Below are 14,951 nucleotides of genomic sequence, written 5' to 3' on the forward strand. Positions count from 1 at the left end.
TCACTTGGCCTGATTATAAACTTGTAGTCAACTGCATTCCCAGTTTGCTGATTCTTTACCTCTGGAGACTTTAAAATATAAAGGCAATTCTTCATAGTCATCTTAATAAGTCTGATCTAATTAACTTGGCTCCACTCTTTCATCCCTCTGGTACTATTTTAGATCCCCCTCTGACGCTATTTTAGATCCTGAGTATCTCAATCCATGTGAGATAGTCATAATCAAAACCATCACTCTAGTTGCCTGCCATCAGATAATTTCCAGTGTCATCTACGACCTCACTCATAGTAACAACAAAAGGGTTTTAACACAATAAAACTAACAACAAAATCCTGCCATTTAAGGGCTTCCCTGTTGGTCCAGTGGTTAAGAATCTGCCTGCCATCACAGTGGGCATGGGTTTGATTCCTGGTCTGGGAAGAGTCCACATGCCACAGTGCAACCAAGCTGCTGAGCCACAACTATTGAAGCCTGCATGCCCAAGAGTACATGTTCTGCAACAAGAGAAGGCAAGGCAATGTGAATCCCCCCACCCCGCAATGGAGAGTAGCCCCACTAGCTGCAACTAGAGACAGCCCTCACATAGCAACAAAGATCGAGTATAGCCAAAAATAAAATTAATTATATATATATATATATGTGTGTGTGTGTGTGTGTGTGTGTGTGTGTATTTTTTTTTTAAACCCTGCCATTTAAACCTAGATTTTCCCCTGCCCATTAAGTTTGCCTTACACCCTTAATAGTACACCAGATAAGAATACTTAACTAGTTTTAACATTCTCTACAAGTCATCCTATGAGTCTCAAATTCACTTTTATCACTTATACAAATGATATAAGTAGCTGTCTGTTGGGGACTGCTCTTTCCTTTGTATACAAAGACCATCAAATATGCTTTTTCTGATATATATCAATAACTGATGGTTATTTTTAGTTTGCCCTTCACATCACTTCCTGATTATGATTGGTACTTCTTGAGCCATAATTTTATTGTTCACAAATGGGGAAATTATCTTTGTTACTTACTCATCTCAGAGGCCCAACAGTATTAACTAAGCTCTTTGTGAGGCCTATGGGAAAAAGGCATTGTTGTAATGACCTGCTATTATTGTTATAGCCTCTTAATAACTCATTTCCTCAAAGAGTATATGATTTGGATATTCCCCAGATCCTTAAATACCTATAACAGCAGTATAACCAGATCTAATAAATGTACTAAGAACTTAAAAGCCATTACAAGCTTAGTCTGCAGTCCTTAGTCTAGAGGTATTCTGCTGACGTAGTACAAAATTATGTCAAGTAGCCAATTTCAAGGGGTTCCCAGGAGAGTTCCAAGTGACTTCATTTAGAAACCCTTGGGGTTATCAAGTACACTGACCTGGACTTTTGTCAAATTTTTCAAAAGCATGGCTCTGTCCCAGTTTCAGGGCATATGTGTTAGATATAACACATTATAAACTCTGCTAATAGCCCCTGCATTGGTTAAGAGACTATCATCATGAGTTGCAGAGGACTGTATTAATAACACTTAAGACATCAAAACAAATATGCATATTTGGAAACAAAGCTTGGTTATAATCACTTTACAATTCTGATACCTTTTGGGATCAATACACATTTTATATTCACAACAATTTTTAGATCACAAAATTTGAAGGAAAATATCATTTCTGACTTTACCTACTTCAAAAAGAAATTTAAGATGAAAGAAAAATTCAGTTTCCTAGTGACAAAAGAAAAGCAATTATCATCAATTATATATACATTTGAGCTATTAAAATATTTTATATAAAATTAGCATCATGATCTATACATAATTTTAAATTGCATCTTTTTGCTTAACATTACATGACAATCTCTCACCAGTAGAAGACAGTCTACAGCAGCATGACTTTAATGGTTATACTGCACTTTAACATGCTCCTATATCAAAATTAACTTGATATTGCTAATGATTAGATACTTGAATTGTTGCCCATTTTTAAATATTGTAACAACTTTAATAGAGAAAATGTGAAAACCTAAGACATTCTGTGTGTGTCTAACATTTTTTACATGAAAAATTCTCAGAAGAAAATTTATTTAAACAAGGGAGGCTATATTTTTTAAAGGTCTCAATATAAAACCACCAGATTTTCTTACCAAAGTGTTTTCACTGTTAGGCTTTTACTGATAGCAGTAGTAAGTAATCAGGTGTTTTACCACCAAGACTAACCACAGTAATAATGTTTTCCTTCATTTGAATATTATTGATTACTGACAAGATAAAAACAATTCTGCAGTTTACTTAGCAATTTATATTTCTCTTTAAGTTTTCTAAATTATACTGAAATTCTTTGCTTCCTTGCTGAAGATTTTTTGTTATTAATAATAAAAACTGCAAAAAACTCAAAACACATAGAAGCTAAAGAATACACTAGCGAACGATCAATGTATCACTGAAGAAATAAAAGAAGAAATTAAACTATTCTTGGGAGACAAAAGAAAATTAAAACACCACAATCCAATGTTGGGACACAGGAAAAGCAGTTCTAAGATGGAAATTTATAGTGATACTTATGTCAGGAAATAAGAAAACTCTCCAATAAACAATCTAACCTTACACCTATAGGAACTAGAAAAAGGACAAACCAAACCCAAAGAGAGTTTAAGGACAGACACTGTAAACATCAAAGCAGACATAAAAGAAATAGACACTCAAAAAAAAAAAAATAGAAAAGATCAATGAAACTAAAAGCTGGTTCTTTGAAAAGATACACAAAATTGACAAACCTTTAGCCAAACATAACAAGAAAAGAGAAAGATGGTCCAAATCAATACACTCAAAAATGAAAAAAGAAGTTACAATTGACATCACAGAAATACAAAAGAGAGTAAGGGATCACTATGAACATTTATACATCAATAAAGTGGGCAACCTATCAGAAATGGACAAATTATCAGAAATTTACAATCTCTGAAGACTGATGAGGAAGAAATAGAAAATTATGAATAGACCAATGACCACAAATGAAACTGAATTAGGAATAAGAAAACAACTTCCAATAAAAAAAAGTCCAAGACTAGAAAACTTCACAAGTGAATTCCACTAAACCTTTAAAGAAGGTTTAAAATAGGTTCTCAACCTATTTTGAAAGATTTCAGAAGAAGGAATACTTTCAAACTCATTCTATGATGCCAGCATCACCCAATACTAAAACCAAAGATATCACATGAAAGAAAATTATTGATGAACATTGTAAAATTCCTTAACAAAATTTTAGCAAACTCAATTTAACAATACATCAAAAGGATCATATACCATGATCAAGTGGGGTTTATCACAGGGATGCAAGGATGGTTCAAGATCTATAAAATTAATATGAAAGGCCACCTACTGAATGAGAGAGAGATTTGTAAGCTTTGTATCTGGCAAGGGGTTAACATACAAAATATACAAAGAATTTGTACAACACAATATCAAAAACCAAACAATCCAAGTAAAACATGGGCAGAGGATCTGAACAGGCATTTTTCCAAAGACATAAATGACCATCAGGCACACGAGAATGTCCTCAACATCACTCATCATCAGGCAAATGCAAATCAAAGCCACAACGAGGTATCACCTCATGCCTGCTGGAATGGCTCATATAAAAAAGGACAACAAATAACAACTACTGGTGAGTATGTAGAGAAAAGGAAACCCTTGTGTACTCAGGAGAAATGTAAATTTGTGCAGTCGCTATGGAAAACCATATGGAGATTCCTTAAATCATTAAAAAGAGAACTGCTACATGATTCAGCAATTCCAACACCTGGGTATTTATCTGAAGAAAACAAAATCTCTAATTCAAAAAGACACGTGCACCGCAATATTCACTGCAGGACTATCACAACAGCCAAGATACAGAAGCAACCCAAGTACCATCAGCAGATGAATGGATAACAATCTCTCTCTCTCTCACACACACACACACACACACACACACACACACGGAATACTACTCAGCCATAAGTAGTATCAAATTTAACCATCTGTGACAACATGGATGGAATTAGAGGGTATTAAGCTAAGAGAAATAAGTCAGAAAAGGACAAATACTAAGTAATTTCACTAATATGTGGAGTCTAAAAAGCAAAATAAATGAACACAATAAAACAGAGTTGGAAGCTATAGAGAACAAACAAGTGGTCGCCAGAAAGGAGGGAGTTGAGAAGAAATAGGGGAGGGAGGGTAAGAGGCACAAACTTGTAGCCGCAAAATAAATGAGTCACACATACTTTTATATGGTGAAAGAATGTAACTAGACTTATCTTGGTGATCATTTTGAAATGTTAGAAACATCACTATGTTCTATAACAGGAATTAACATAGCAATGTAAGTGAATTATACTTCAAAATATAACAAACACATGGAAAATAACACCAGATATGTTGATTCCAGAAATTGGGTGTGGAGGGAGGGAAAATTAGAAAAAGGTAGTCAGAAGGTCCCAACTCTTAGTTACAAGATAAGTACTAGGTATGCAATTTATAACATGGTAACACTTCTGTATATTATTTGTGAAAATTGTTAAGAATAAATTCTGAGTGCTCATCACAAGGAAAGGTATTTTTTCTATTTTTTAATTTTTGTATCTATAGAAAATGACAGTATTTGCTAAATTTAAAGTGTGATAATCATTTCATGATGCATTTGAGTCAAGTCACTATGTCATATAATGTTATTTACCTTAAACTGGGGCTTCCCGGTTGATGCTAGTGGTAAAGAAGCCACCTGCCAATGCAGAAGATGCAAGAGTTGCGGGTTCGATCCCTGGGCTGGGAAGATCTCCTGGAAAAGGAAATGGCAACCCACTCCAGCATTCTGGACTGGAGAATCCTATGGACAGAGAAGCCTAGTGGGCTACAGTCCATGGAGTCACAAGAGGTCAGAAACAACTGAAGTGACCTAGCTTCTGTGACTAAACTTATACAGTGTGTGTTTCCCCAATCACTAAGTCATGTCTAACACTTTGTGACCCTATGGGCCAAATATGTCTATTTTATCTCAATAAAACTGGAGAAAAAAAATGAATCAAATCTTTTAACATGAGAATTTTAGCATTTTATGATTACATACTTCCTTCTGTCTCATCTTACCTCTCACTGTTTCCCAGCACTAGATGGTCTTTTATTTTCACGGTTTTGTTAATTTTAGTTCAAGTAGTCTTTCAATTATTTTTGATATTCACTTTGAATCCCATATTCATATTATAGCCAAAAGGAAAAAAAAATCTGTTTTCATAGTATTGGCATTTATTTTATGTCATCTCTTTCCCGTTCTTGTTTCTTACATTGTATTTCTTTCTGAGTTGCCTGTTCTATTTTCTCATCAGTTCACTCACTCAGTTGTGTATGATTCTTTGCAACCCCATGGACTACAGCACGCCAGGCCTCTCTGTCCATCACCAACTCCTGGAGCTTGCTCAAACTCCTGTCCATCGAGTCAGTGATGCATCATTGAGTCGGTGATGATTTTCTCAGCAGTGTTCATAAAAGGCAATGCGGAGGCATGTTCTCAGTGTCCTTCCATGCCTTAGCTATATTCCTACTACAAAGATAGTAGGAGTAACTAATATAATAAACAATTATTTTTCTGTCTGAAATCTTCCCCAACCTCACCCTTTTAGAAATCATTGTGAACATATCCCATTCTATTTTGACATTTCATGAAGTGAGGTCTAATGTACTGCTTTTCCTTCCTGAATAATTTTTCTTCTTGCTTTCATGTTTTTTGAGTCAACATAAAGGCTGTAAACAGGACTATGCTCATAGTCAGACTCTAGAATAAGATATACATGAGTTTGACTATTGCCTTTGTCTCTTGCTAGTTGTGCCACTATGGGAAGCAGACCCAAATTCTTTAAGTTTCAGTTTCCTCTCAGGTAAAGTAAGATGAGAGCTGAGCTCTGCCGTAAGACAGCTAAAAGAAACAAAAGAAAAGAAAGAATGGAATGGAGTGAAGGAGACAGGGGGAGCAGGGAGGGAAGAAATAGGGGAAAGGATCAAGGGAAAGATGGGGGAGGGAGAAATAACATACTGAACACAGAACTTTACACTCTGCTCAGCAAATAGTACACAGGAAACATAAATAGTACACATAATAAATATGAGCTATCACCATATCTTGAGGTGAGGTTTTTTCATTAATTACATTTATAGTTAGTGAGCCCACTTCATCCACACGTGTGTGCATACTAAGTTGCTTCAGTCATGTCCAACTCTTTGCGACCCCATGGATGGTAGCCCACCAGGCTCCTCTATCCATGGGATTCTCCAGGCAAGAATATTGGAGTGGATTGCGTTTCTCTCTTCCTCTTCCATGCCTTCCTCCAGGGGACCTTCCCAGAGCAGGGATCAAACCAGCGTCCCTTATGTCTTCTGCATTGGCAGGTGGGTTCTTTATCACTAGCGCCACCTAGGAAGCCCCTCACTTCATTCATATACTCAACGTTATCTTCAACTGAGCAATATTTTTTACATTTTCTCCTTGGATTCAGTTCATGTAGATCATCTATCTTTCTTTCTCTCTCACACACAATCCCCACATTAAATTATCTCAGACATTTTATTAACTCATTAGTCTTGTTTTGTTTGTTTACTATCTTATCTGCAGTTAACACCCTCTTTTCTCTTTTAAATTTAGCAGTTTTGTATTTCACAAAAATCAAACTATTATGTATACAGTAAACAAGCTACAAGAATATACTGTACCGCACAGGGAATACAGCCAATATTTTATGATAACTAAAAATGGAGTATGTTTACAAATCTTAATTATTATGCTGTATATCTGAAATGATATAACATTGTAAATCAACTAAATCTCCATAAAAAATAAATCAAGATTCCCTTAATTATATCTTTACATATAGAGTCCCTACTTTCACTCCTTACCTTCTTTTTTTTTTTTTTTGAAAGGTAGTACCAGGACCATTTTATTTAGTGTTGTAGGAAATTTTTAGGTTACTTCTCAAAAACAAAAGCAAAGAAATTCAAAATTCCCAAAGTAACAAGGCAGGAAATAAGAATTCTATAATCCAAAAAAGCTGGGTGGTGAGCTTTCAGAGGGAGGAAGAGGTCACGTCAGTAGCTCACACAACAGCTACGGAGGAAACCACAGGGTTGAGATTGGTGTAGAAATTGGAGGTTAAGCTCTCCACGCCCCCGAAGGCAACAGACCCTTCAGCCTGGAGGAACCGTTCGTCAGTGAATGGGTCTTAAAGAGAAGGGGCACAGGGGGTGAAAATTGTGCCTAATTTTACATCAAGTTGCCTCTGGCCTTCAATCTGGCAGGTGGCTGAGGGTCATGGACGCTCCCCACTCCGTGCCCTTCTGAACCCCTGCCGTCAGCAGAGCTGGAAACCACACACGTGGGCCACTCACTGCCCACACACCCTTCACTCCAGGTCAATGGCTGTTCATGTGGCGAAGGGCAGATTTTCTTGCTCTTCCTTTCTGCTACCTGGGGAGACTGACCCACAGGAAATAAAAGGGGTGGGCAGGACATATGTCAAAACCCAACGACAGAGATGATATGAAACAACTGAGCAAAGGACTGACTTTTTTTTTTCCAGATGCTGACCTCCAGTGGAAGGTCATCACACACTGTTTGGTATTTTATTGGATGCTTCTCTGAAGTACTTACTGGTCTTCTGGGGGCAGGGGGGCAGCCAGGGAGGGCCAAGAAAGAGCTGCTCCTGCTTCTGCAGGGCATGGCCTCCTCCCAGGACCCATCAGTTCAGTAAGCATTCTCAGCAGCCAGAGGCTAAATCAGACTCTCCTGGTTTACACCCAGACAGCTGGGTGTAAGCCCTCAGACCCACACCCGCTGCAGGAGCTCCAGCCCTCCAGTCCACCTGCCCCTGTGAACAGCTCAGAGCTGGCTCCAGCTTTCCCAACTGAGTTCTCCCTCACAGTAGAATCCTCAAGGACAGGTGTTAACCGGCGTCCTTGAGCGGTGCAGGAATGCTACCTGGGGAATTTTTTTTCCAGCAGTTGGTAGAAACCAGACACTCTTGAAGTTGATTGTCCTACATTCTCCAGAGTTCTCGAGTGGCATCTCAGAGCAGAGGAATTTGCTCTCTTAAACACGGACCGGGTCCCATCCCCGAGGTCCTAGCAGCAGATCTCCCACACTGAAAAGTTCTCGGGAAGAACTCGGGTCTCCACGTGAGCTCTTCCCGGGAGAAACCACTCAGAGCCCTCGCCACCCAGTGCACGAGGGTTATCACAGTCCAAGTACACTGATATCAAGTAAAAAAACATTGCATAACAAATATATACACGTGTATCTCCGGAGTTCAAGCGAACATCCAGTTCTCTTTATAGGGATGTAAATAAATCTCGTAGCACTACAAAAATAACAAGTCATCTGAGAGGTTTACAGTGGTCCCCAGTATGTAGGAGGGTATTAAATAAAACAGCTATCGATAATTAAAAGTGAATTAGTTCAATCAAGTTACAGTATCATCCTTCAGATTAAAGTGCTCTGATATTAACTAATGTGGCAGCAAACGTGATCCTGAGAAGGAATCCCACTGCCAGTCATCTTGCTTCTTAACTTCAATACAACAAGAATGAACACAGAGAGAGTTCTGTTTAATAACTGCTCTCTCCTCAAGCCCTGCCCACGCCCTTGGCCTATGACATTCTCTCCCGAGGAGAGATGTCAGGATTTGATGAGATTCAGTCTCAACTGGAACAAAAGGAAAAAAGAGTAATATAGAAAACATTCTAATATCGGGTTACTAACAATGAAATTACCTGGAGAGTCTGAGTTGTTTAGTCGCTAAGTCATGTCCAACTCTTTGCGACCCCGTGGACTGTAGCTCATCAGGCTCCTCTGTCCATGGGATTCTCTAGGCAAGAATACTGGAGTGGGTTGCCATTTCCTTCTCCAGGCACTCCTTACCTTCTTACTCTGTTTTTAACTTACTCTGTAGCACTCAAAATCACTTACATATTATGAACTTAACTGTCTAACGTCTACTGACACTCTAGAGCAGAATTCCACGGCTCTGTTCATTGCTATAGCCTCAGTATCTAGAATCGTTTCTGGCATCAAGTGACCATTCAATAAATATTTGCAAACTAATAAAAATCAACAGATGTTAATAGTCAACACTTGATTTATAACCATTCATTAGTACCCTATTGATTGTTTCATTGAAATAATTTGCTTTAACTCCTGAATTTTATCCATTTCTTGAGCCTTCACATAGCTTCAATGTGGCAGTTTTTTCATATATAAGCCTCTTATATAAGGAAGCTAACTTCACTGATACACACAGATCTTTGTTTATTTCAAGGGCACCTTGAATGTAGCTGGAGAACTTCTCTACTTCTTGAATTGACATGATTATCCTCAGGAGGAGCACACTGTGAAAATGTTCTTGTTTTATGTAGAACCCAACTTGCCAAGAGGCAGCATTTTACATTCTCTCTGTCCTAGATGCAAGTATACCTTCCTCAGTCACATACATACACAGCCTTCAGGCAGCCAAAACATAAATCACATAATGCCCCATGGACTCACTTAAGCTGTAGCTCTTAGCACACGATACACAATGGTCACAGAGTGCTTTGTTTCTTCACGTGGTATTCCATTTGTTATGATGATAAATCATAGTTCATTATCATCCTCCCAAATATAAACTTATTTCAACAAGTCTTGCAAAGGAAAATGTCAGAAAATACAATTCCACTGGCACATGAAGGGTACCCTTCCTTATTTCAACTATGAAAGCACATTTTCTCTTTTCTGATATTTTTTACTGATTTCATTTGAAATGGCATAGTGATTGGTTATAAGACTTAGAACTAAGCACTCAAGACTAATCAAGACCTAGTAACACATAGCTACATTGTTCTTAATGACTCTTACCAGTTATTACAACTGTTCTAACGATTTAGTGATACCCACAATTTTATTGTGATCGCAATATATCCACAAGTCCTATTTTTTAAGAAACCATATCCATTTCAAAAGTCTTGCTAATGAATACATCATTAATTTAGTTATTGAATATACAATACAGCAGCTGCTGCCAATAGAAAGAAAAGGAGGATGTTAACAGTTATCATACTGGGTAGAGCAATAAGAAGCTGTTGTTCAGATGAACATTATCCATTAAGTGTTTCCAGGATCAAATGCTTGACCACTTTAAAAAAATGTAGTAAAAACAAGGTATTTTATAGCAGTATGTGTTAAATTTGATAAAGATTAATCAAATATTTGGCAAGTTAAAGCTACTGAATGTAACCAATTTAAATTCCTATGTAGGTAGTCTGATACAACATAGTAACATAATGAATATGCTGTTTACTTGAAAATGAATTAAAAAAACAAAGACACTCCAGCTGTATGTATCAATACTAATGGACATTTGAGCAGAAATGGAAAATAAAAGTACAGGATATATATTATCTATACAGAGTTCACAAGCACAATGAAACTAGTATCATATTTGAGTATGTGAAAAATACAGGGAGAATAAGATGGGAAACAAAATTCAGAGTCATTATTTTCTCAGACTCTATGCCCATTTGTGGAAAGTGCCCCAGAATTTGGAGTTGAGGGTTTTCATAATATTCTTCTCCTACTTACAAATAGGAAACATTTTCTATCATGAAAAGTTTATAAATAAGGGAAATAGAAAAACCTTTGCATCAGTTAAATAATGTTATTTATCAAAAAATTTAATCTAAATGAATTGATAAAATAATTAATAATTTCCTATAACTATTTATGCCATTTCTTTGCTTTTACATTATCTCTTTTCTCAGTCTCTGCATTTCCAGTATATGTCACCTTCCAAATGATACAGGGAAAATTTATCCTCAAAGCATTCATAACTAGACTTGGAGGTAGTAAATCACTGACATTTAACAATTTATCTTATGCATAAAATGTTTTAATACCTTATTTCCTTATAAATTTTCCATGTTTTAAAACGCTAATGTTGAGGGGAGGAGCCAAGATGGCGGAGGAATAGGATGGGGAGACACTTTCTCTCCTACAAATTCATCGAAAGAACAATTGAACGCTGAACAAAGTTCACAAAACAACTTCTGATCTTTTAGCAGCAGACATCAGGCGCCCAGAAAAGCAACCCACTGTCTTCGAAGGGAGGTAGGACAAAAGATAAAAGACAAAAAGGGAGACAAAAGAGCTAGGGACGGAGACCCGTCCTGGGAAGGGAGTCTTAATAGAGGAAGTTTCCAATCACCAGGAAACCCTCGCGCTGGCGGGTCTGAGGGAAGTTTTCAAATCTCGGAGGGCAACCTAACTAGGAGGAAAAATTAAATAAGGCCCACAGATTACATGCCTAAAAGCAACTCCCAGCAGAAAAGTACTCCAGACGCCCACACCCGCCACAGCAAGTGGGGGCAAAACAGAGAGGAGCGGGCGGCATTGCTTAGGGCAAGGACTGGCCCAAAGACCCTGAGAGCAGTCGGAGGGAGCTTTTTTAAACTGTGGGATAGCAAGAGAAAATTAACCAGCCCGAACACACTGCCAGCGGTTCGCAAAACAAAGGGACTGAAAAACCCCAGAGAAGAGCCGGCCCATCCCCGCCTGAGGTAGGAGGCAGGGGGGAGGGGAAAGGGGCAAACTCAGCCCCAGAGAAGTCACCCCCTCCCACACTGCAAACAGGCCTCCGATTCCTATCTAAAGACTTCCTGAGACCCGACCAGCGGCGCGCGCTGGGGCCGCGGAGGGAAAAGGCGCGCCGTACCCGGGGAGAGTGCGCCCAAGCCTCTGGCTGCTTGGGCTGCTCGATCTGGAGGGAAAAGGTGAGCCGCATCCGGGGAGAGAGCGCCCAAGCGACGCGGAGGGAAAAGGCGCGCCGCATCCGAGGAGAGTGCGCCCAAGCCTCTGGCTGCCTGAACCGCTCAGGCCAGGGAAGGCACAAAAAGAAGGTGCAACTGAATCCGCGCCTTTGTGGAGTACCCAAAAACTGGAACTGCACTCAACGTAGGGCCCGCTCCATATAGAGCAGCCGGGAGCCTGAGCAGTGTAGACGGGGAAAGCACAGACACCCCTGTACGGGCAAACCCAGAGTGGCCAGAACACTGTGAGCGCTATCCACACACAGCGGTATTTGTCTGCAGCGCCCCGCCCTCCCCGTAGCAGGACTAAACTGAACTAGTGAACCTAAGTAAGAGATCACCTCCACCAGCCTGTGTCAGGGCGGAAATTAGACACTGAAGAGACGGCAAACAGAAGCCAAATAAACAAAGGGAACCACTTCAGAAAGGACCGGTGCAACAGATTAAAATCCCTGAAGGTAACACCAACTACACTGGAAGGGGCCTATAGATATTGAGAAGTGTAAGCTGGAAAGAGGCGCTATCTGAAATTGAACTGAACCTACACTGACTGCAACAGCTCCAGAGAAATTCCTAGATATATATGTATATTTTTGTTAAATTTAAAAAAAAAATTTTTTTCTTTCCTTTTTTTAAAATTTTTTTCTTTTATTTTCTTTTAAAATTCCCTACTACTCCCCCATTATTCCTCAACTTTCATTTTCAGATATTTTTATAATTTTTTTTAATTAGGGAAAAAAATTTTTTTCTTTTTTTTTTCCTTCTTTCTTTTTTTTTTTCTTGTTTTTCTCTCCTATTTCCTTTTAAAGTCCTCGAATACTCCTCTACTATTCCTTAGTTTTCATTTTCATTTCACTATAACCTTGCAAAAAAAAAAAAAGGAGAGAAGCCCTATTTTTAAACTGAACTTCATATATATTTCTAAATTTTGTGTTTTTGTTTTTGTTTTTAAATATTGTATTTCAAAGAATCTAACCTCTATGCTAGATTTTTAATCTTTGTTTTTCAGTATGTGATATAAATTTTGGACATTTAAGAATCCAATATTCAGTTCCCATTTCTATTCAGGAGTGTGTTGATTACTCTCTCCCACTTTCGGCTCTGTGTTTTCTACCTCAGAACACCTCTATTTCCTCCTTTCCCCTTCTCTTCCCAATCCAATTCTGTGAATCTTTGTGGGTGTCTGGGCTACAGAGAACACTTTGGGAACAGATAACTGCGTAGATCTGTCTCTCTCCTCTTGAGTCCCCCTTTCTCTCCTCCTGCTCACCTCTATCTCCTTCCTCCCTCTCCTATTCTTCCTGTAACTCTGTGAACCTCTCTAGTTGTCCCTCACGGTGGAGAATATTTTCACCATTAACCTAGAAGTTTTATTATCAGTGCTGTATAGTTGGAGAAGTCTTGAGACTATTGGAAGCATAAAACTGAAATTCAGAGGCAGGAGACTTAAGCCCAAAACCTGAGAAAACCAGAAAACTCCTGACTACGTGGAACATTAAGGAATAAGAGACCATCCAAAAGCCTCCATACCTACACCAAAACCAACCACCACCCAAGAGCCAAGAAGCTCCAGAACAAGACATACCATGCAAATTCTATAGCAACGCAGGAACATAGACCTAAGTGTCAACATACAGGCTGCCCAAAGTCACACCTAACACAGAGACCCATCACAAAACTCATTACTGGACACTCCATTGCACTCCAGAGAGAAGAAATCCATTTCCATGCACCAGAACACTGACACAAGCTTCCCTAACCAGGAAACCTTGACAAGCCAATCATCCAACCCCACCCACTGGGTAAAATCTCCACAATAAAAAGGAACCACAGACCACCAGAATACAGAAAGCCCACTCCAGACACAGCAATCTAAACAAGATGAAAAGGCAGAGAAATACCCAACAAGTAAAGGAACATGAAAAACGCCCACCAAATCAAACAAAAGAGGAGGAGATAGGGAATCTACTGGAAAAAGAATTTAGAATAATGATAATAAACATGATCCAAAATCTTGAAAACAAAATGGAGTTACAAATAAATAGCCTGGAGACAAAGATTGAGAAGATGCAAGAAATGTTTAACAAGGACCTAGAAGAAATAAAAAAGAGACAATTAAAAATGAATACTGCAATAAATGAGATCAAAAACACTCTGGAGGGAACCATGAGTAGAATAACAGAGACAGAAGATAGGATAAGTGAAGTAGAAGATAAAATGGTGGAAATAAATGAAGCAGAGAGGAAAAGAAAAAGAATTAAAAGAAATGAGGACAACCTCAGAGACCTCTGGGACAATGTGAAATGCCCCAACATTCGAATCATAGGAGTCCCAGAAGAAGAAGACAAAAAGAAAGGCCATGAGAAGTTACTTGAAAAGACAATAGCTGAAAACATCCCTAAAATGGGGAAGGAAATAGCCACCCAAGTCCAAGAAACCCAGAGAGTTCCAAACAGGATAAACCCAAGGCGAAATACCCCAAGATACATATTAATCAAATTAACAAAGATCAAACACAAAGAACAAATATTAAAAGCAGCAAGGGAGAAACAACAAATGACACACAAAGGGATTCCCATAAGGATAACAGATGATCTATCAATAGAAACCCTTCAGGCCAGAAGGGAATGGCAGGACATACTTAAAGTAATGAAAGAGAATAACCTACAACCTAGATTACTCTACCAGCAAGGATCTCATTCAGATATGAAGGAGAACTCAAAAGCTTTACAGACAAGCAAAAGCTGAGAGAATTCAGCACCACCAAACCAGCTCTTCAACAAATGCTAAAGGATCTTCTCTAGACAGGAAACACAGAAAGGTTGTATAAACGCGAACCCCAAACAACAAAGTAAATGGCAGCAGGACCATACCTATCAATAATTACCTTAAATGTAAATGGGTTGAATGCCCCAACCAAAAGACAAAGACTGGCTGAATGGATACAAAACAAGACCCCTATATATGCTGTCTACAAGAGACCCACCTCAAAACAAGGGAAACACACAGACTAAAAGTGAAAGGCTGGAAAAAAATATTTCACGCAAACGGAGACCAAAAGAAAGCAGGAGTCGCAATACTCATCTCAGATAAAA

The 14,951-nt window shown here is 38.6% G+C and overlaps 1 long non-coding RNA gene across 2 annotated transcripts in view; it reads right to left on the bottom strand.

Annotated features, from left to right (window-relative positions):
- Nucleotides 1–14,951, bottom strand: part of LOC139039436 (uncharacterized) — a 561,922-nt gene that overhangs the window by 155,597 nt on the left and 391,374 nt on the right. The gene's annotated exons all lie outside the window — the stretch shown is intronic.

The sequence above is a fragment of the Odocoileus virginianus genome, chromosome 18, assembly GCF_023699985.2.
Source record: "Odocoileus virginianus isolate 20LAN1187 ecotype Illinois chromosome 18, Ovbor_1.2, whole genome shotgun sequence".
Lineage (NCBI taxonomy): Eukaryota > Metazoa > Chordata > Mammalia > Artiodactyla > Cervidae > Odocoileus > Odocoileus virginianus.